Here is a 7072-nt window from a genome sequence, read left to right on the forward strand (position 1 = left end):
GGGGCTGATGGGAATTGTAGTCTTGGGTGCTGTGTGGTTTCCGGGCTGTATGGCCGTATTCTAGCAGCATTCTCTCCTGACGTTTCGCCTGCATCTGTGGCTGGCATCTTCAGAGGATCTGATGTTGGGAAACCAAGTGGAGTATATATATCTGTTGGAGTGTCCAGGGTGGGTGGAGAAACATTGTCTGTGAGTAACAAAGAAGGCAACCAGGTCAATAGTTGAGGGCATCTGAATAGAAGTATGAGTAACAATGAAGAGTCAAGACTCTAGTCAAGACAGTGTCTAACCAGCTCCACACAAACACAGGATGACCATAGACAAAAGAAACAAAGGCCAGGATACTTCTATTCAGATGCTCCCACCAGTGACCTTGCTATCTCCTGTGTTACTCCCATGCTATAGTCTTCATTGTTACTCATACTTCTATTCAGATGCCCTCAACTATTGACCTGGTTGCCTTCTTTGTTACTCACAGACAATGTTTCTCCACCCACCCTGGACACTCCAACAGATATATATACTCCACTTGCTTTCCCAACATCAGATCCTCTGAAGATGCCAGCCACAGATGCAGGCGAAACGTCAGGAGAGAATGCTGCTAGAACACGGCCAGACAGCCCGGAAACCACACAGCACCCAAGTGATTCTGGCCGTGAAAGCCTTCGACAATGGAATTGTAGTCCATGAATATCTGGAGAGCTGCAGGTTGCAGGCCCCTGCTCTGACCTCTGGCTCTCAGCCTGCCTGTCTGATTTCCTGCCTTTGCCCTGACTCTGGCCTGCCTTGACCGGGCCTTTGCCTGCTGCCCACCTGGACTCTGGCCTGTCTGGCCATGCCCCCGCTGAATACTGGGTCCTCAAGGGCAACAGCTTGAACGGACTTCAAAACTCTTCGCTGTGTCAGGACAGCATCCTCCTGTCATTTGTGGGGGGAGTCAAGTGACGGATTCTGACTCTCACCCTGGTGTCAGCATTCTACTCTCTGGGCCAGTCGGCCTCAGGCCTGGTTTAGTTCACACCCTTCTAGGTGTGAAGTGTTTTCTTTCCCTTGTACTTTCGCTTTGATTCTGGGGGTGGTGGTGGTGGTGCTGCTTGGCCAGTGGGTGGGGGGGGGACATTGGGGATTTAAGCTCCTGCTCCACACGTGCCTTTCAGAATCGTCTATCGATTGTTACTCTTTGGTTTCTTAATAAAATCTATAGCTTGCAGCTACCGTTTCTTCATTTTGGACCGGAGTCTGACACGCTGGAAGGCTTACCCTCCCTCACCCACCTGGATTGGTTGTGTAATAAAATCCAAGGGATCAAGAGAAATGCATTGGAAGCTGTCCGTTCCTGCAGATTATCAATCTCGGTGGCAACCAGCACTGAAGAGATTCCGGAAGGAACGTTCTGGGCCTGGCCCAGCAGTCCTTCGGGATTCCTACCATCTGCCTTTCCTGAAGTTCCTAGATCCTGGTGCCACCGAAGCGATGCCAAGGATACTGGAGGACCTGCTGCAGACCTCCCTGCAGTTAAGAACGCTCACCTTCCCCGAAAAGATGCCTTAACAGACCAGGTGATCGGAAGCAACAGCCACAGAAGGCCATTGCTTTCACATCCTGCACGTGAGCTCCCAAAGGCACCTGGTGGGCCACTGCGAGTAGCAGAGTGCTGGACTAGATGGACTCTGGTCTGACCCAGCAGGCTTGTTCTTATGCAGGGGTCCCCAAACTACGGCCCGGGGGCCAAATGTGGCCCCCTGAAGGCATTTATCCGGCCCGCCAGGCATGGCAGCGATGGCTCCATTCATGTGCAGTGGGGGCTCGAGGGAGAGGAGGAACCGGCCCCAATGGCTGTTGATTGCAGTTACATGATGGCACCCCCAAATCTCCATGAATTTTCTGTCCCAGAGTTGGAAACCTTACATGTGGCAACGCCTGCTCCGCCCTTCCCTCTCAGCTAGTCCATGTGTTGCTCTCAGGCTTTCTGTTCCGCCTCACTCCCATTGGCATCAGCCAGGCTGGCGAATCGCTCGCTGGCTGCTAGGAAGGAAAGAACCCAGGAAGATACCTGATCCTGGGTTAGATGGAATGCTTCATTGGGAAAGTTCTGCTTTTTTTTTTTTTTACAGGGGAAGGTATTCCACAGCCTCCCCAACAATATTTGGAGCCCACCCTGTACTTGACATACTTTGGTCACTGTTCTAAAAATAGACCATGACAGAAAGGCTGAAAGGTGAAATCAAACATTTTACAATCATTTGTGCATAGGAATTTGTTCATAGTTTTTTTAGTCCGCCCCTCCAACAGTGAGGGACAGTGAACTGGCCCCCTGTTTAAAAAGTTTGGGGACCCCTGTTCTTATGTCTTTGTCATATAAAAGAAGACATTGAAGTTTTATGCGAGCCAAGTAGGACTGCCCAGAATCATGGGATACAAATGCAATTCTATGCGAAAAAGAACCTTTGAGCCTTTCCGCCTTGCCTATCGTCTTTCACTCCTGTAGTAGTGCACTGCCGACCCAGCAGTGCCGTAGTAGAACGTTGGGACGCCAACGGACCTGCGGCCTTGCCGGTCGCATCGCACCCCCACTCCTCATCCCCCCATGAGTCACGGGTCATGAACTGTCTGGCTCAATCACCGGGCGCAGGGACAATGGTCTTGCCCCCAGGTGAGGATTAGGCTCAGACGCGTACGCTCCTCTCCGCACGTAGCCAGATGAGATCATGCATCACATGATGATCTCCCGACCTCCCGCTCTCCCGGAACTCCCCCCGGTCCTCCCTCCTACACGCCCCCAATAGGATAACAATAAAAGGTGCCAGGAACCGGCAGACGGGAGACTCGCTAGGAACACGGACCTCCGGTCTCCCGCTGCTGGCGATCTCCACCAGATGTTATCTCCGCGTCTCGTCTCGTTCTTACGCTGACCGCGTGGGTCGACTACAAGCTGGTGCCGAAACCCGGGAATCCTCGAACCTCCACCCTGCTCACCGTCGCCTGGGGAAGGGCCGCGATACCGAAGTCCGCTGGATCGGCGCATCCAGGGACCACCGTTTCGGTATCGCCTGTCCTCTGGATGCGCCGATCCAGAGACACGCGTCCTAGGACACTCTCTCGTCCGACGGAACACCGGTGAGTATGGGAGCTTGCACAAGCAGGGCTTATGACAAGCACGTTGACGAACTGAAAGCGGTAACGAAATGCGGCAGGGTCCCCGTGAAGAAGAAGGGAGCTGCGCAAATTGGTTGAGGAGATTGAAGCTCAGTGTCCATGGTACCCAGAGGGGGGGACATTGAATCTTAAGGACTGGGAAAACATCGGGCGACTCTTCGCACAGAGCCTCGGCAAGGCCAATGTCGCTGCTACTGGCGTGGGAGACAATGTTTTGTCGCCATCAGCCTGCAGACCCACGGCTCCCTTGCTGTAGGCCGCCCTCCTTTCGATCTTTCACCTTCAATTTCAACCCCGGAATTTTCTCTATCCACTAAATTGGACGCCTGTCCTCCTTCTGCCCCCCTCGCTCCTTCACCCATTTCAAACTCTCCCGCGGCTCAGCCACTCCCCTTGCTTCGCCTTCATTTTCCGAAGCCACTGCACCTCCGTCAGCGCCACGTAATGGCGCGGGTTTCAAAACTCTCGCAGAACGTATTAGCCCACGATCTGCAGAAGAAAGAAACCCTGACGGAAGACGATGCCGATATTCTTGCATTTTTCCCCATCCACTTCACAGATACTGAGGGGAGGATGGCGTCATCCAAGCGAGTTGTCGAAATTACCGCCTCTAAGCTATAACATCCTTACCGAGCTCCGCCAAAAGCAATGCGGGACGTAGGAGTCACTAGCCCCTACGTGAGAGGCATGCTGGGAGCCCGTCGCAAGGAACCACCTAATGGTTCCAGATGACTGGAAGACCACCTTTCGCATGCTCCTGAGCCCTGCACAATTTGTGGTCTGGGAAAGTGAGTTCCGCCCGCAGTGCTGCAACAGAGCATCCACCTCTGGCGGCGCCTCCACCGCCGCTCAGCTTTGCGGTTTCGATGCTTTTGCCAATCCCACGGAGCAGGTTGTCCTGCCTGAGGCCACCCTTACGGTGCGCCTCTGAGTGCGCCCTATAAGGCATTTGTCAAAGTCCCCAATGCCGGCCAGCCAACCCAGAGTTTCTCCTCCATCCGGCAAAAACCCTAAGAGCCCTATGCTGAATTTGTGAACAGGCTCCAGGAAGCGGCTCAAGAGGCAGGTAGATAGCGAGGAGGCCCAAAGCGAGCTCCTCATGCGCTCGCATAAAGAGAGCAGCTTCCACGGAGTGCCGCTTAAGAGCAATCACGGGCCTGGGCAAAAAATCCTGAACTGGCCGACATGCTTAAGGCTTGCCACGACATTGGGTCCACCGCCCACCACGCTAGCCTTCTCGCCGCAGCACTCTCCACCGGCGGGAGACAGTCTCAGGATGACTGCTTTAACTGCGGCAGACCGGACACTTCGAAGGGAGTGTAGGCAGCCCGGTGGGGGCCTACAACCCGATGGAGGAGGGTCCTCCCCCAGGAGGAGAAGGCCACCTAAAACCCGGTGCCCACGTTGCCAGAAGGGCTTCCATTGGAGAAACGGACTGCCCGGCGGGAAACTCCCGCCCGGGCGTCTCCCCAGCCCAGGACCAAGGAGGAGAGTACTAGAGCAGACCCAAGCGCCAAGGCCCCTGCCAAAACCACCCCTCTCGGTGGCATCTCGAGCATGCACCCAGCCCATCTCCTTTAAGTTCCCGACGAGGTTCTTGTCGCCCCAACCCAGTATGACGAGCCCATCCCTACCGGGACAATTGGGCTAGTGCTGCCAAAGGCCTCTGCCGCTGAACAGGGACTGTTCATGCGTCCCGGAGTGATCGACTCCACGCACCAAGGACCCATCCACCTCCAGGTCTGGACAAACATCCCACAGGAGCTGCCCGGAGCCAGCTGCGCTCAGCTGATTCTCTTGCCCCATGCGCTGCCAGCTGCCGACCCAATAAAGGCTACGAGCCCCAGCAGCCAACATGGCGCAGCCTACACCACCGTCGCAGCGGTGGAGACGCTTATCGGGAGCTCCGTCCATATCTGGAGCTTCGCCATAGAAGGATGTAAGTTCAAGGGCCTGGTGGACACCGGCGCTGATGTTACTGTCATCAGCACAGCCGAGTGGCAAGCCCAGTGGCCGACCGAGGCTTGCCTGCACATCTGGGGGGTGGGGAGACAAACCGCGAGACGGAGCATCCGCCGCTCACGGTCAACAGCCCAGGACTTCGGCGGCAGCTCACAGTCCGCCCCATCATTTGGACATCCATGTCCAATCTCTGGGGAAGGGACCTCATGAGTCAGGTCAAAACGACTCTGGTTTGGGGCCGGGTAAGAGCCGTCACAGGTCGTTGATCCCAATCTTGCCCTCGAAATTATTTTCTAATTTCCACAGGAAATCTGTTTCCCTCTCCCCTCCTCTTTTCCTTCTGTTTTTTGGACCAGTAAAGGCGGGAGGGCCAATTGGCTGACTGGCCCTCCCTGGATTAAAATCTGGGCCCGTCCTGATACCGTAGCACTGTCAGGACAGGCCCCAGTTTAAAAGGGCTGCCAGCCATTATGCCCCTAATACCCACAAGGGGTTGCTGCAAACACAGATCCTCTCATGATTTGGGTGGGTGGTGTTTTGCCACGCTTCGGCCAAGCGCCCCTTAAGGAGCGGTCTCGTGAGCGGCAACCCCCCGGGATAATTCGATCACAAAATTTAGCACCATCCGCTTCCTGCATTAGCCACCAAGGTCACGGTAAGTGCAACTCCCTTGCAAAGAAACCCCCCCCTTCCTTTTCCTTTGTGTGTGCGAGAAATTTGCCTCTAATTGCCGGATTGCTTCATTCCCGGATGCACCCATCCCCAAAGGTGCTTCCAAAGCCCCTTTGTGTTGCTGATTAAGCATGCATACCCACAATCCCAGGACCCAGCCTGTTTCCCCACGGACTAGCCTGGCGCACTGATGACGCTCTGAAGCCGAATTCCCACCAGGGTCAGCCTACCTCCTGCCCTCCCTGTCAAACAACTAAAGAAAGAGGGAGTGTAGGCGGCCCCCAGGAGGGTTGCATTAAAAGCAACCTTCACAGGCTGCAAAACAAGCCTTCTTCCTTCCCATATTAAATCTAAACACTAACTTCGATCCCAATCTCCGCCATCCGGCTCTAGAACTGAGGCCTGGCGGGACCTCGGCCCCCTTACGCAACTCCTGGGAAAGGGGGGGTGTGTTTCAGTCCCTCTTCCTACAGGTTCCCGTGGACTCCGATTACGCCCTGACAGGCCAACCCATGGAATGGCGCCAGGAGGAAAACAACCCCATCCCGGAGATGGGCATCTCTCTAGAGGATCCCGCCCAGCGATCCCAACAGGAACGCCGTCGCCAACGCCCAAAGACCCGAATGACCTGGGGAGACGTCAAGGCGACCACCAGCCAAGCCCAAGAGCTGCTGCGCCAGCAAGACCACCCCGAGACACCCGAGAGCCTCTGCGCCGCTCTCTTTGCGATCATCACCACCAACTCAGCGACCACCATCCTTTGCCTGCTCTGCTGCCTCCTGCCGATGGCGTCGGCCACCCCCTGGCGGCTTTCACCAGACCAACATCTGGGAGCAGTTTGCTGCAGCTGCCAACGTCTCATCTTTCTGCCTGGGCCAGTACCTAGGAGTCGGGAGCCTGCTAAGCTCCTGCCTGCTCCCCGTCTGCAAAGCACCCGGAGACTTCCTAGCGGAGTCTGGGCTGAGCCCCTTCATGAATGCCTCATCCATCAGATACTCTATGAGCGCCGACTGGGGACCCGTCGTCCAAACCCTCCCGGCTGGCTCTCTCCCTTGTCACCAAGACTGTCGCTAACCACCCGAGTCTAACACCTGCGCCCGCATCACCGGCGCAGCCGAACGGGGAACCGACCCGGGCCCCTTCGTCGGCTCGGCCAGTTGGAACTGCACACACATGGAGGACATTCCCCGTGTTCGGAAACATCCTGCTCCCCAGGGGCTGGTTCTGGACCTCGCGGGGAGAGGACGTTAACTACATTCCCGCCCGACTCCCTGCGGAACTC

The sequence above is a fragment of the Sphaerodactylus townsendi genome, linkage group LG15, assembly GCF_021028975.2.
Source record: "Sphaerodactylus townsendi isolate TG3544 linkage group LG15, MPM_Stown_v2.3, whole genome shotgun sequence".
NCBI classification, from domain to species: Eukaryota; Metazoa; Chordata; class Lepidosauria; order Squamata; family Sphaerodactylidae; genus Sphaerodactylus; species Sphaerodactylus townsendi.